The following is a 14,965-nucleotide window of genomic DNA, read 5'->3' as shown; positions in this document are numbered from 1 at the left end:
GTGCCCTTAGCTCAATGCTGAACGTGGGGCGTGGCCCTGTTATCTTTAGTTCATAGATATATTTTTATTTTGGGGTTGTTTAGTTTATATGGTAATATAAAAAGTAAAATGAATATGAGAGGAATCATTTATAATACAGGCATGTTTGCACAGAATAATTGAGTGATATTTACTGGTGAAATGTGACTTACACTTTTATACAGGGTATATACATCTGCACTATTCTGACTGTATTTATAGAACTGAACATTTCTGAAATAATAAAGAAGCTCTGTTACTTATTGTAACGACCTCCTAAGAATGACTGAGTGTTATTCGGGAGCTGCAAAGCCCCAGTTCTGTTGTGCATTCAATTCAAGCTCTTGCTTACTCACCTATAACTGCCCTCACTCTGCAGCTCCTCATTACTTATCTTTTCTTCTTTCTATACCCCTCCTTGTGAACTCTGTTCATCCAGTAAGTCGCTCTTATCTGCTTCCGTCTCCTCTACTGCCAACTCCAGCCTTAGTGCTCCTTACCTGGCTGCACCGTATGCCTGGAACAGACTTCCTGAGTCTCTGCATCCTGCTCCCTCTCAGGATTTACTCAAATTCAGTCTAGAAACTCCCTGTGTGCAAGCTGCTTGTACATCCTAAGCTTCTCTCTACAATAACTACACCTCCCATAGACTCGTTTGTCATGACGAGATCGTAAGCTCCATGGAGCAAGGACTGTATGTTTTATGTATCTGCACAGTGCTGAGTGTGGCTAGTGGCACGTTACACACTACTACTACTTATCATATGTAATCTGTGATGTGGCTAGTGGCACGTTACACACTACTACTACTTATCATATATAATCTGTGATGTGGCTAGTGGCACGTTACACACTACTACTACTTATCATATGTAATCTGTGATGTGGCTAGTGGCACGTTACACACTACTACTACTTATCATATGTAATCTGTGATGGGAGTTTTCCAGACTTGGAAATATTGTGTGACACATAAGATTGACAGAGATGAGATTAGAGCCTGTGAATGTGAGAAGGGGTCTCAGTCACAGGGTGAGAGTGACAGAGAGGGGATTAGAGCCTGTGAATGTGAGAAGGGGTCTCAGTCACAGAGTGAGAGTGACAGAGAGGGGATTAGAGCCGGTGAATGTAAGGAGGGGTCTCAGTCACAGGGTGAGAGTGACAGAGAGGGGATTAGAGCCTGTGAATGTAAAGAGGGGTCTCAGTCACAAGGTGAGAGTGACAGAGAGGGGATTAGAGCCTGTGAATGTGAGGAGGGGTCTCAATGACACATGAGAGTGACAGAGAGGGGATTAGAGCCTATGAATGTAAAGAGGGGTCTCAGTCACAGGGTGAGAGTGACAGAGATGGGATTAGAGCCAGTGAATGTAAGGAGGGGTCTCAGTCATAGGGTGAGAGTGACATAGTGGGGATTAGAGCTCATGAATGTGAGGAGGGGGCTCAGTCACAAGGTGAGAGTGACAGAGGGAATTAGAGCCTGTGAATGTGAGGAGGGGTCTCAGTTACAGGGTGAGAGTGACAGAGGGGATTAGAACCTGAGAATTTAAGGAATGGACTCAAAGTTCATACGAAGGTGGCCAGTGCCATTTTGAATATTTGGAGGCCTGGGGGTTATTTTTTCCTACATGGAAGGTTTTTAGGGGAGGGGGTGGTGCCTGAACATGGGATCAACAATTAAAATATTTTTTCACTTAGGCCACTTCACGGGGCAGTGGAAGGGGACATTTTTAGACTCAGTATGTGCCTTTAAAATAGGACCCCTGGAATACTGGGATGCACATTTTCATGCAAGCCAGGTTAATAGATGCAACGTGAGCTGCACCTCCAGCGCTGTGGACTCTTTCCCTGGGAGCATCAGTTGCTAACCCTTGTCCTCATGCTCCAGAGGCCACATTAATCATTAGATCACGCCTCAGCCTGGCCGCTGTGGTTATCAGGGTGGGGAGGGATTTCCAGGCATAAACTGCACCTGTGCTACAGCAGAACAAAGTCTGCACAATCCCACAGGTCACCTACAGTTACTTTCACTCTCACCCAGACTGAGGAGGAGGAGGCACCTTTCAGGGAAAGTTAATCTTACGCTCTAAAAGGAGAGGAAAAATGGAAACTGAACTCCTTCCCTTTAGAAAGGTTTGATATTTATATGTTTAAATGGACAAATATATTCCTGTTTAAATATTTCCAAATTGCTGCAATGTGAAGGAGAGGCAGGGAGAGCGCACACGTCCCGAGGGAGCCGCACATCTGAGACCTCAGAGATTCTCTCACTGGGAAGATTGAGCGCCAGAGGTAAGAGACCCCCAAACTCCCCGATCCCTCCAACATGAGCCCCTCAGTAGAGCTGTAGAGGGGGAGGGAGGGGGATGGGAAGGGGTTTTGCGGGAGTGACTGGGTGGGTGATGAGTGTGAGAGGGCTCTGGGGTAGGGAGGGAGGAGAGACCCCCAAACTCCCCGATCCCTCGCCCATGAGGCCCTCAGTAGAGCTGTAGAGGGGGAGGGAGGGGGATGGGAAGGGGTTTTGCTGCTGGGGGTGTCTGGGTGTGTGCAGGGCAGGTGTTGCCCCCCCTCTACCTGTTTCAGTGCAAAGAGAAATAGAAACAGTCGGTGCTGAAACAGGTAGGCGGGGGAGGGTGCGACACTATGTGCTTCTCAGTTTCTATTTCTGTTTTGCCGCGAGAGGGATAGGTCGAGTAAGACACAGAAAGGAAAAAGATTGACAGCACTTGGTCTCCTGGGAGGTTGTGAGGTCCTGGGGGGACCATCAATCCCAGTCATAGGCATTAATGAGCAGGGGTTGGGGACCCCAAATTTGTTCCTGCTGGTGCACTGGGAGTGATAGCCAGGGGACTCTCCCTCCCCATCCAGCCAGGTGACGAGAGAGCCTCTGCCATTTGGATTACAGGAAAGTATTCTGCCTTCCTTCTTTGTTCTGGGTAAAGTTGTGCTTAAAAAAAAAAAAAGGATTCAAGAGCGCGGGAACGGCGGCCATTTTAAGTTTCTTTCGTGCGCTCGACGCAAAGAGCAGCAGGGGGAGGGGGTCTCCCATCGATGCTGTTGCTTGCAGAGGTTAGCCCCGAGGAGCCCTGGGGGGGGCATGGGGGGGTTGAAGGAGGAAGAGGTCGTTCCCTGTACATATCCGGATCAGTCCAGACTGTGGGTTATGCCTCCCTTCGAGCAGGTGGAGACAGAGAAAAACTTCAACCTGGTGTGTCCACTGTATTCCTTCAGTCCTTCTCTCTGTTTGCAGCAGATGGAGGTGGTGCAAACCTGCAGTCTTGCCCTGATTAAGGGTTGAGACTTATCCCTTTAATAAAAAAAAAAAAAGTATAGCTTTAATTGCTTGCTCTCATCTTCAACTCCTACAGCGAATCAAGCTACAAAAAAAAAAAAAAAATAAAATCAGGAAATCCTAATGGGGGGTTAGTTAGGTTCAAGTGAGCCATCCTCCCTGGTAGACTGTTCAGGAGCCAGGGTTGGTTACCCCACGGGGATCCTCGCAGATAAGACGCAGGAGGAGAAACTGGTGGTCCAGTTCCTCTTCCTCCTTGCGACCCCGATCGATTTGCTGTAAAAAAAAAAAAAAAAAAGCAGCCTGTCCATTCTCTTTCGCAGCTGCACTACGATTTGCATCGGGGGCCGTCTGGGCGTCTTGAGAGTTTATTGGGCTCCCTGCCTCACTTCCTCTACTGCATTGTTCCTCCCCCCCGTTGACTTTATGCCGCGGCCATCTTCTTGTATTGCCTGCGGGGAATCTGATTCCAGACTCTCCCGCGCAGGCCTTTGCTTGCAGAGTATTTCGGAGGGGGGGGGGGGGAGGGCGGTAAGGCAGCTCTTTTCAGGCTGCCAGCAGCTTATCTAAGCCCCAAGGTACAGTAAAAAGGACAGCACCTTGGGAAGCCCGGGCCGATCCATTTCCCCTCAGCACGGGAATGGCGGCCATTTTGAAAACATTTGCCGATGCTGAAGCAAGAGCAATGGGGGCAGGGGAGCTCCCACACGATCTTTTCCCAGTGGATGCAAGCCCTGGGATTATTTTTGATCAAGACCAGGAGGTTTTACAGGATGGACCCGATCCCCTGGAGGAGGATGGAGCTGTCTCTACAGATTTCTCCTTGGACTTTGTGCTACTTATGCACAAAGCCTTTTTGGCTACTCAGCAGAGCGGTGCTCCGTGTCTCAGTCATCTGGCTCAGCCCCCCATTAAGCTTGCCAAACATATAGAAGCTCTGGCGTCTCTGCAGGTCGCCAAATTGCGAAGCTCATCCGTGGCAGGCGCATCTGTCCCATCCAATGGCACGGTCAGTGGCGCGGCAGATGCACTGACTCCACCCTTGCCTCCTTTGGGGGCAGAAGACGACCTAATAAAGCAGTCCCTCTAGATGGTAACGACCCTAACGTGGTCCACCTGCTCCACAGGGAAGAGATAGAGCTGCTAATTCCCTCTGTTTTATCCGAACTTGGGGTAGATATCCCCCAGGATACCCTTCCACAGGATTCCGTGGATTCGGTTTTAGCGGGCCTGCGAGCCCAAGCCAAGGCCTTTCCCTTTCATCCCATGCTGCAACAGCTAATGACCCGGGAGTGGGACATGCCAGATGCTGGTTTAAGAGTGGGAAGGGCTATGGATAAGCTTTATCCCCTGCTCGACGATTCTCTGAAGTTCTTAAAATCCCCTAATGTGGACGCATCAGTGTTGGCGGTACCAAAGAAACAACTATTCCCGTCGCAGGGGCGGCAGCCCTCAAGGATCTACAGGATAGAAAGCTGGAGGTGCTTCTCAAACGGATCTTCGAAGTTTCAGCCTTGGGAATCCGAGCAGCGGTGTGCAGTATATGCTGCGGGCGAGCCTCCGCTGGGTCCAACAATTATTAACTTCCAGAGAACTGCCACCAGGAGAGGCAGAGCAGGCTGAGCGCTTGGAAGTGGCAGTGACTTATGGAGTGGATGCTCTCTATGATTTATTTATTTTTTATTTTTATTTAGGGGTTTCTTATATACCGAGGCACGTTTGCAAAACATCACCTCGGTTCACAATGTAACATAACTTAGCAACAGGCTTTACAATAATAACATTAACAGGTAGGGGTTAACAAGGGCAGGAGATGATAATACGAGAAATATATACAAATGATCTCCTGTGGACTTCCTCTCGTACCATGTCTTCCACAGTAATGGCGCGACAGCTCCTGTGACTCCGTAACTGGTCGGCGGATGTCTTGTCCAAGGCTTAGTTAGGGGCATTACCGTTCAAGGGAAAATTTCTTTTCGGGGACGACTTGGAGCAGTTGATAAAGTCCCTGGGTGAGAACAAAGTCCACAAGCTCCCAGAGGACCGACCGAAACCTTCCAGGGGTTTTCCTTCCACTCGTTCCCACTTTCGAGGACAGCGGAGGTTCTGACAGAGCATACCTCAGCCTGCGGTGCAGAGACAGCCCCTGGGCCGCCAGAAATTCTGGAACCCTTCCTTTTAGGGGCGCAGAACCACTTGCAAAGCAAGTTCAGCAACGTCCCTTGTCTCCAAGTCTTCTCAATGAGATCAGGCTGACCCATCCCTTGGTTCCTTGTATAGGGGGGTGTTTATCCCGTTTTCATGAGGCATGGGTCAGAATAATCTCCAATCAGCAGGTCCTAAGCATTATCGAACACGGCTACACTTTGGAATTTGCTCGGCCACGCCAAGACTTCTTTCTGGTCTCCCCTTGCGGTTCACAGACCAAGGTTCAGATAGTTCGGCAAACTCTAGACAGACTCCTTGCTCTCGGGGCAATAAAGGAGGTCCCCCACGAGGATTGGAAGTCGGGGCTCTACTCCATTTATTTTGTGGTCCCCAAAAAGGAGGGATCTTTCCGGCCTATTCTGGACCTAAAAAAGGTAAACAAGGCTCTCAAGATACCTCACTTCCATATGGAATCCTTACGTTCCATAATCGCTGCGGTTCGCAAGGGTGAGTTTCTGGCATCCCTAGATCTGATGAAAGCATATTTGCATATACCCATCCATGAAGATTATTAGAAATTTCTTCAATTCATGATTCTAGGCATGCATTTCCAATTCTGCGCACTACCGTTTGGTCTGGCTATGGCCACTCGCATGTTCACCAAGGTAATGGTGGTTGTAGCAGCAGCTCTGAGGAAGCAAGGGCTTCTAATTCATTCTTACTTGGATGACTGGCTCATTTGAGAAAGTCAAGAGACCTCTGTTTACAAGCAGTCAACAACAGTCAACACAGTCATCATGCTTCTGGAGTCGCTGGGATGGGTTGTCAATCAAGCCAAAAGCAACCTCATCCCGTCACAGACGATGGACTTCCTAGGAGCATGGTTTAATACCAGGCTGGGGAAAGTATTTCTCCTGCTGGACCAAGTGAGCAAGCTGCAGGAACAAGTTCATCGCTTGTTATCGCTACCTTTCCCCAAAGCCTGGGACTATCTACAGGTCCTCGGCTCCATAGCATCCACCTTGGTTGGTCCTCTGGGCTTTTGCTCATATGAAACTGTTACAACGAGCATTACTTTCCCGTTGGGATCCTAAATCGGAGGACTTCTAGTTCCCGCTGCCTCTCACCGATCATGCCAGGTCCAGTCTTGGATGGTGGCTTTTCCCCCACAACCTGACTCGTGGAGTAGATCTCGAGGTCCCAGATTGGATCATGGTGACCACGGATGCCAGTCTCTCTGGTTGGGGAGCGGTCTGTCAATCTCGCTCTTTCCAAGGCAGCTGGTTCATGGAAGAGTCCAGCTGGTTGATCAATCATCTGGAAACCAAGGTGGTTCAGTTAGCGTTGCAGCACTTCCTCCCGCTGTTGCAAAATCGAGCGGTCAGAGTCCTCTCCGACAATGCAATGATAGTGGCCTATATCAACCGTCAAAGCAGAACCAAAACTCAATCCGTGGCCGAAGAGGTGGAGCAGCTCATGATTTTGGGGGGAAAACATCTCACTCTACTGGCGGCGTCTCACATCGCCGGATCCGGGGTTGAAGGCTCACTCCATTAATTCACAGGCGGCTTCATGGGCCGAATGCCAGCTGGTACCCACACAAGAAATATGTAGAGTGGCTACCTGGAAGATGCTCCATACATTTGCTCGTCACTACCACTTGGATGTTCAAGCCCCAGATGTCAGTAATTTTGGCAGTGGGGTTCTTCGTGCGGGACTCTCATTGTCCCACCCTGTTTGGTACATCCCACAGTCTGGACTGATCCAGGTACGTACAGGGAAAAGAAAATCGGTTCTTACCTGCTAATTTTCGTTCTTGTAGGACCACAGATCAGTCCAAACGCCCGCCCAGGAAATGGTTTTTCGACAAGTCCTCGCTGATATTCACTTTTATTGCAGATAGCTGCAGAAGAAGGCAGCTACAGGTTGCTTATTCACAAAGTTAACTATTACAGTTATTGCTTGTTAGAGATGTGAATCATTTTTTGTGTTTGTGTTGTTCTTCATTTTTTGGCCACCACAGGAAATTTCTTTTTTTTGCGGTTCAGGTTTTTCATGAAAAATCGTTTTTTGGGTTAGTGCGCACTAACAAAAACCGTTAGATTTTGTTACTTTTTGTTACTTTTTGTTAGTGCGCACTAACCCAAAAAACGATTTTTCGCAAAAAAACATGAAAATCCCGATCATTTTTGGGCTCCCCGAAACATGCTGGATTGGACAATTATGTCAAAATTTTCCAATTCGGCAAAAACAAATGCACATCTCTATTGCTTGATTCGTTGTTATGGTTCATATTTTTTATTGTTCTGCTTGGATATTCTTAAGACTGAAGGGATACAGTGGGCACACCAGGTTAACTAAGGGCGCCCTTGAAGTTTTTCTCTTTCTCCATGTGCTGGAAGGGAGCCATAACCCACAGTCTGGACTGATCCGTGGTACTACAGGAACGAAAATTAGCAGGTAAGAACCAATTTTCTTATCCCTCTGGGGGAGAGGGATGAATCAGAGTTCTCTCCTCCCCCGAGTTCATGTTACTTAGGCTCCAGGCCCTTTTTAGCCCAGGGGACTAAGCGTATGAAAAAAAAAAAAGGGCCAAGTGTCAGAGGCACTCGGGGCTCAAAGGGTCCGTCCAGACTGGACTCCTGAAGGTCACAGGCCCATGAGACCCTGTTTGTTGGGAGAATCGGTTTCAGCCACACACACACCCCCCCCCCCCGCCCCCACCTCCGACCCCATGGATGATTTCTCACCCTTGGCAGTCCAGGACCCTGAGAGGCACTCACCGGGACCCCGCCTTTCCTGGAGGGTGACGATCCTGGGGTAGTCCATTTGTTCCAAAGGCAGGGACTTAGCCCCCTCATTCCGCATGTCCTCGAGGGGTTGGGAATCAAAATCCTGCAGAAGGAACCAGTTTTGGACTCAGTGGGATCCAATCATGGCTGGGTGGCGAGGGCAGGCTACCATGTTCCCTTTTTCACCGGATAGTGCGGCAGCTGGTAACCCGGGAGTGGGACACTCCGGAGACAGGCTTAAAAGTCAGCAGGGCTATGGACAATTTGTATCCTTTGCCCGGAGGGATGTTGGAACAGCTCAGGGTGCCAAAGGTTGATGCCTCTGTGTCTGCAATTACGAAAAGAATCACGATACCAGTTGCCGGCGGAGCAGCCTTGGAGGACTTACAAGACTGGAAACTTGAGGTCCACCTCAAGCGGATTTTTGAGGTGTCTACCAGGTAGGTCCAATAATTACAGTGCCAAGGACCTGTCACCTGAGGAGTTGTTACAGACAGAATGCTTGGAAGCAGCGGTAGCCTATGGTGTGGATGCCTTGTATGAACTTGTCCGTACCTTTTCCGGAACTGTGGTGTCGGAGTTTTCGGTCTGGGGGCTCGTGTGGTGATGCAATTGTCTCTTCCAAGGTGCAATGGGATGCTCTTCCCCTTATGGACAAGTTCCTCTTTCGGGAAGACCTGGAGCTGTTGATCAGTTGGGGGATATCACAGTGCATACATTACCAGAGGATGGAAAACATCTAAGGGATTCTAACCGGTCCGTTTTGTGTTTCAGAATCCGAGATGGTTCCGTCAGAGCAGAGCTCCAAGTACAGGCCAGAGGCAGACTTCAGGGAGGTCTCCTCCTTGGACCCAGCCCTTTTGTGACCACAGGACCAGCCAGATTGGATCAGGCCAAGGGCCAAATGGACTGAAGTTCCCACATTGAGAAAAGGCTGAATTTTAATTGTACTTGTCCTTTAAGAAACCTGTTCATGGTCTCCACCTATACGTCCCCAACAAAGAAAGTCGTTGTTCCCAAAAGTCGTTCTCCAGGCCATCTAAAGGCTGAGGATGTTAGGAGCTATCATTCCCTCTGGAGGAGAGGGAGAAGGGATGTTATGCCATTTATTTTGTCGACCCAAAAAAAGGGGGGATTTTTCAGCCCAACCTGGACCTACAGAAGGTGACCATGGCACTGTGATCTGTCACAACAGCGGTCCGCAGCAGAGAATTCCTGGACTCCCTCACGGAGGCATGCCTGCACATCGGGATATGCTGGGATCACCAGAAATATCTCCGGTTCAAGACTCTGAGAATATTTCTAGTTTTGCGCTCTTCCTTTCAGACTTACTCCAAGGACATTCACCAAAGTCGTGGTGGTGGTGGCTGCAGCACCAGAAGCAGGGGATTCTGATCTACACTTACTTGGATGACTGGCTCATCCAAGCGAAGTCTCACGACTTTTGTCGCCAAGCCGTGGAGGCCATACTGAATCTCCTACGATCCTAGGGCTAGGTGGTCAATCTCGCCAAGAGCTATCTTTCGCCCTCTCAGGTCCTGGAGTTCTTGGGGGCGAAGTTCGATACCCGTGTTGGTAAGGTCTGGAAAAGCACACAACCAAGCTGCTATTGCAGGTCCAGAAGTTTCTGAACATGAGGACTCCCATGGTATGGCACTACTTACAGGTTTCTAGGCTGCATGGCCTCTACCTTGAAATTGGTTCCATGGGCGTTGACTCATATGCAGCCCCTTCAGAGGGCTCTCCTCTCCAGGTGGGACCCCAGGTCAGCCCAGTTCCATCTTGCTCTATGCTTAAGGAGTCTACCACACTCAGTCTCTCGTGTTGGCTGTGCCAGGCCCATTTGGAATGTGTGATGAGCTTCCACACTGGATAGTGGTGATGACTGATGCCAGCCTCTCCATTTTGGGGGCAGTGTGCCAATCCTGCTCGGTGCAGGGAAGATGGTCAAAAGAGGAAGCCTCTTGGCCCATCAATCGCCTGGAAATGAGGTTTATGCGGTTGGCGATTCTGGAGTTCCTCCCTCTTTTACAGAATTGAGCGGTCCGAGTCCTATCAGAGGACTCGGTGCAGGGACGATAGTGGCTACATCAATCTCTAAGGAGCTAACATGAGCAGAGCATTGGCTCTGGAAGCAGACCTACACATGACATGGGCGGAGCAGAACTTGGCAGTGTTGGCGGCATCACAGATTGCAGTAGCTGACAACATACAGGCGGTCTTCCTCAGCCGTCAATAGCTGGAACCGGGAGAGTGGGAGCTCTCCAAGGAGGCGATGATGACAATGTCACGCAGGTGGGGAACTCCTTACATCGTCCTCATGGCAACAAGGGAGAACACCAAGGCCCCCATGCTTCTTCAGTCGCAGAAGGGAACATGGAGCGGAAGGCATCTACGCGCTAGTTCTTCCTTGGCCGACCGAGGTTCAGGTATACGTGTTTGCTACATGGCCACTGGTGGGAAAGTTTCTAAGAAGAATAGAATTTCATCCGGAAGGATGATTCTCATCGCTCCCAAGTGGTCCAGAAGTCCTTGGTTCGCAGATCTAATCAACCTGGCCATGGATGGGCCCCTGAGGCTGGGCCATCTATAGAACCTGCTCTGACAAGGTCCTATATTTTTCGATCCAACGGATCCAGCTTTTGTCTAGCGGTTTGGTTTTTCAAAGGCAGACAGAAGATGTGATTTCCACGCTATTGAGAGCTCAAAAGACCTCTACTTCCTTAGCCTACGTCAGAGTCTGGAGGGTCTTTGAATCTTGGTGTGCACAGCAAGGTGGATCTGCATGTAGCATCAGTGGTGCAGATGTTGGCCTTCCTACAGAAAGTTTTGACGAATGGCCTTCCTTACAGTTCCCTCCTGCTCCAAGTCTCTGCTCTGGGCTGCTTACAAGGCAAGCTTCATGGGGGCACGTTAGCTGCTCATCTGGACATTGTGCGCTTCCTTTGAGGGGCGAATCACTTGAGCCTCTGGTCCATCAAGTTAGGATCTCACCCTGAAGAGTTTTTTTTTTTGTAGCTATTTGTTCCACTAGTCGGGTCTCAGAACTACAAGCTCTGTCCTGTAGGGATTCTTTGCAGACAGTCCTTTTCTTCTTACCATTGATGGTTTCCACATTCCATTTGAACCAATCAGTGGGCCTTCCGGCTTTTACTGACCTTGAGACTGGTTCGCCTCATGCCACAGAGTTGAGACATCTGGATGTTTGAGCTCTGCTACGATACCTGGCAGTCACCAACAGCTTTAGGTTGTCAGATCACTTTTTTGTCCTCTGGCGTGGTTCCAGAAGAGGGCAGCGGGCCTTTAAGGACACTATTGCTAAATGGTTGAAGGAAGCAATTGCGTCCGCTTACATATCCTGTAGTCGTTCGGTCCTGGAGGGGTTAAAAGGTCAGTCGACCCGCTCACAGGCGACCTACGGGGCAGAATTTCAGCTGGAGTCGATACAAGAGATTTGCAGGGTGGCTACCTGGAAGTCTTGGAATACCTTTGCTAGACAACCCACATTCCTATCAGAAGGCGAAATGACACCCTTCCTTCAGGTTCTGTCCTCCCAAGGGACAGCCAGCTACACCTTCTCTTGTTTTATGCTTTCAGGCAATAAAGCAAGTGTGTTTCTTCAAACTATCAGGCGTATGATTATTCATGTGGGAGATATGGAACAGAAAGACATCCTTAGTCAGCTTCCCTTTTAAATGTGAAGACTCCAGTCTTAATTTAAAAATATACATTTTCTAAAGGCTTTAAAAAAAAAGCAAAACTGTTTCAGATTGGAATTATTCTAGTCTTCATGCTTAAAATATGCTTTAAAAAAAAAAACCCAACTGGCATCAGTATCTTAAATTTGTGATTTTGCTGAGATGAACATTTTCACTACTTTAATTTTTTTTTACTTTAGTATTTGTCTCTACCCACTTTGTTAAATTTTATTTTCCAGCAGAGGGATTCTTAAAATTTAGTAATTTCATCTTTCATCCAACTTTTCAACAAAATCAGCACAAAAGTTGAGGTATATGTATTATCACACTTCATTTTTTTAAACTAGCAGATTCCTCTCTCACAATCACATCACATACACACACACACACACACACAGAAGCTCCATTCCTTTCTCACATACACATCACACACACACACACACACACAGAAGCTCCATTCCTTTCTTACATATACATACACACACACACACACACACAGAAGCTCCATTCCTTTCTTACATATACATACACATCACATACACACACACACACAGAAGCTCCATTCCTTTCTTACATATACATACACATCACACACACACACACACACAGAAGCTCCATTCCTTTCTTACATATACATACACATCACATACACACACACACACACAGAAGCTCCATTCCTTTCTTACATATACATACACACACACACACACACACAGAAGCTCCATTCCTTTCTTACATATACATACACACACACACACACACAGAAGCTCCATTCCTTTCTTACATATACATACACACACACACACACACACAGAAGCTCCATTCCTTTCTTACATATACATACACATCACATACACACACACACACAGAAGCTCCATTCCTTTCTTACATATACATCACATCACATACACACACACACACACAGAAGCTCCATTCCTTTCTTACATATACATCACATCACATACACACACACACACACAGAAGCTCCATTCCTTTCTTACATATACATACACATCACATACACACACACACACAGAAGCTCCATTCCTTTCTTACATATACATACACATCACACACACACACACACACACACACAGAAGCTCCATTCCTTTCTTACATATACATCACATCACACACACACACACACACACAGAAGCTCCATTCCTTTCTTACATATACATACACATCACATACACACACACACACAGAAGCTCCATTCCTTTCTTACATATACATACACATCACATACACACACACAGAAGCTCCATTCCTTTCTTACATATACATACACATCACATACACACACACACAGAAGCTCCATTCCTTTCTTACATATACATACACATCACATACACACACACACACAGAAGCTCCATTCCTTTCTGACATATACATACACATCACATACACACAGACACACAGAAGCTCCATTCCTTTCTTACATATACATCACACACACACACACACACACACACAAGCTCCATTCCTTTCTGACATATACATACACATCACATACACACACACACACAGAAGCTCCATTCCTTTCTTACATATACATACACATCACATACACACACACACACAGAAGCTCCATTCCTTTCTTACATATACATACACATCACATACACACACACACACAGAAGCTCCATTCCTTTCTGACATATACATACACATCACATACACACACACACACACAGAAGCTCCATTCCTTTCTTACATATACATACACATCACATACACACACAGAAGCTCCATTCCTTTCTGACATATACATACACATCACATACACACACACACACACAGAAGCTCCATTCCTTTCTTACATATACATACACATCACATACACACACACACACAGAAGCTCCATTCCATTCTTACATATACATACACATCACATACACACACACACACAGAAGCTCCATTCCTTTCTGACATATACATACACATCACATACACACACACACACACAGAAGCTCCATTCCTTTCTTACATATACATACACACACACACACACACACACAGAAGCTCCATTCCTTTCTTACATATACATACACATCACACACACACACACACACAGAAGCTCCATTCCTTTCTTACATATACATACACACACACACACACAGAAGCTCCATTCCTTTCTTACATATACATCACACACACACACACACACACACACACACACACAGAAGCTCCATTCCTTTCTTACATATACATACACACACACACACACACACACAGAAGCTCCATTCCTTTCTTACATATACATATACATCACACACACACACACACACAGAAGCTCCATTCCTTTCTTACATATACATACACACACACACACACACACACACAGAAGCTCCATTCCTTTCTTACATATACATACACATCACACACACACACACACACAGAAGCTCCATTCCTTTCTTACATATACATCACACACACACACACACACACACAGAAGCTCCATTCCTTTCTTACATATACATACACACACACACACACAGAAGCTCCATTCCTTTCTTACATATACATACACATCACACACACACACACACACACAGAAGCTCCATTCCTTTCTTACATATACATCACACACACACACACAGAAGCTCCAATCCTTTCTTACATATACATACACACACACACACACACACACACAGAAGCTCCATTCCTTTCTTACATATACATATACATCACACACACACACACACACACACAGAAGCTCCATTCCTTTCTTACATATACATACACACACACACACACACACAGAAGCTCCATTCCTTTCTTACATATACATACACATCACACACACACACACAGAAGCTCCATTCCTTTCTTACATATACATACACACACACACACACACACACACACACACAGAAGCTCCATTCCTTTCTTACATATACATACACACACACACACACACACAAGCTCCATTCCTTTCTTACATATACATCACACACACACACACACACACACACACAGAAGCTCCATTCCTTTCTTACATATACATACACACACAC

General features: G+C 47.2%; 1 pseudogene; it reads left to right on the top strand.

Annotated features, from left to right (window-relative positions):
- The first annotated feature begins 2,024 nt into the window (after positions 1–2,024).
- LOC115081317 overlaps positions 2,025–14,965 on the top strand; it is an 89,066-nt pseudogene continuing 76,125 nt past the window's right edge.

Source organism: Rhinatrema bivittatum, unplaced genomic scaffold (assembly GCF_901001135.1).
Source record: "Rhinatrema bivittatum unplaced genomic scaffold, aRhiBiv1.1, whole genome shotgun sequence".
In the NCBI taxonomy this organism is placed as follows: Eukaryota; Metazoa; Chordata; class Amphibia; order Gymnophiona; family Rhinatrematidae; genus Rhinatrema; species Rhinatrema bivittatum.
The sequence above is the reverse complement of the archived record's forward strand: the minus strand, read 5'-3'. Positions and strand labels throughout refer to the sequence as shown.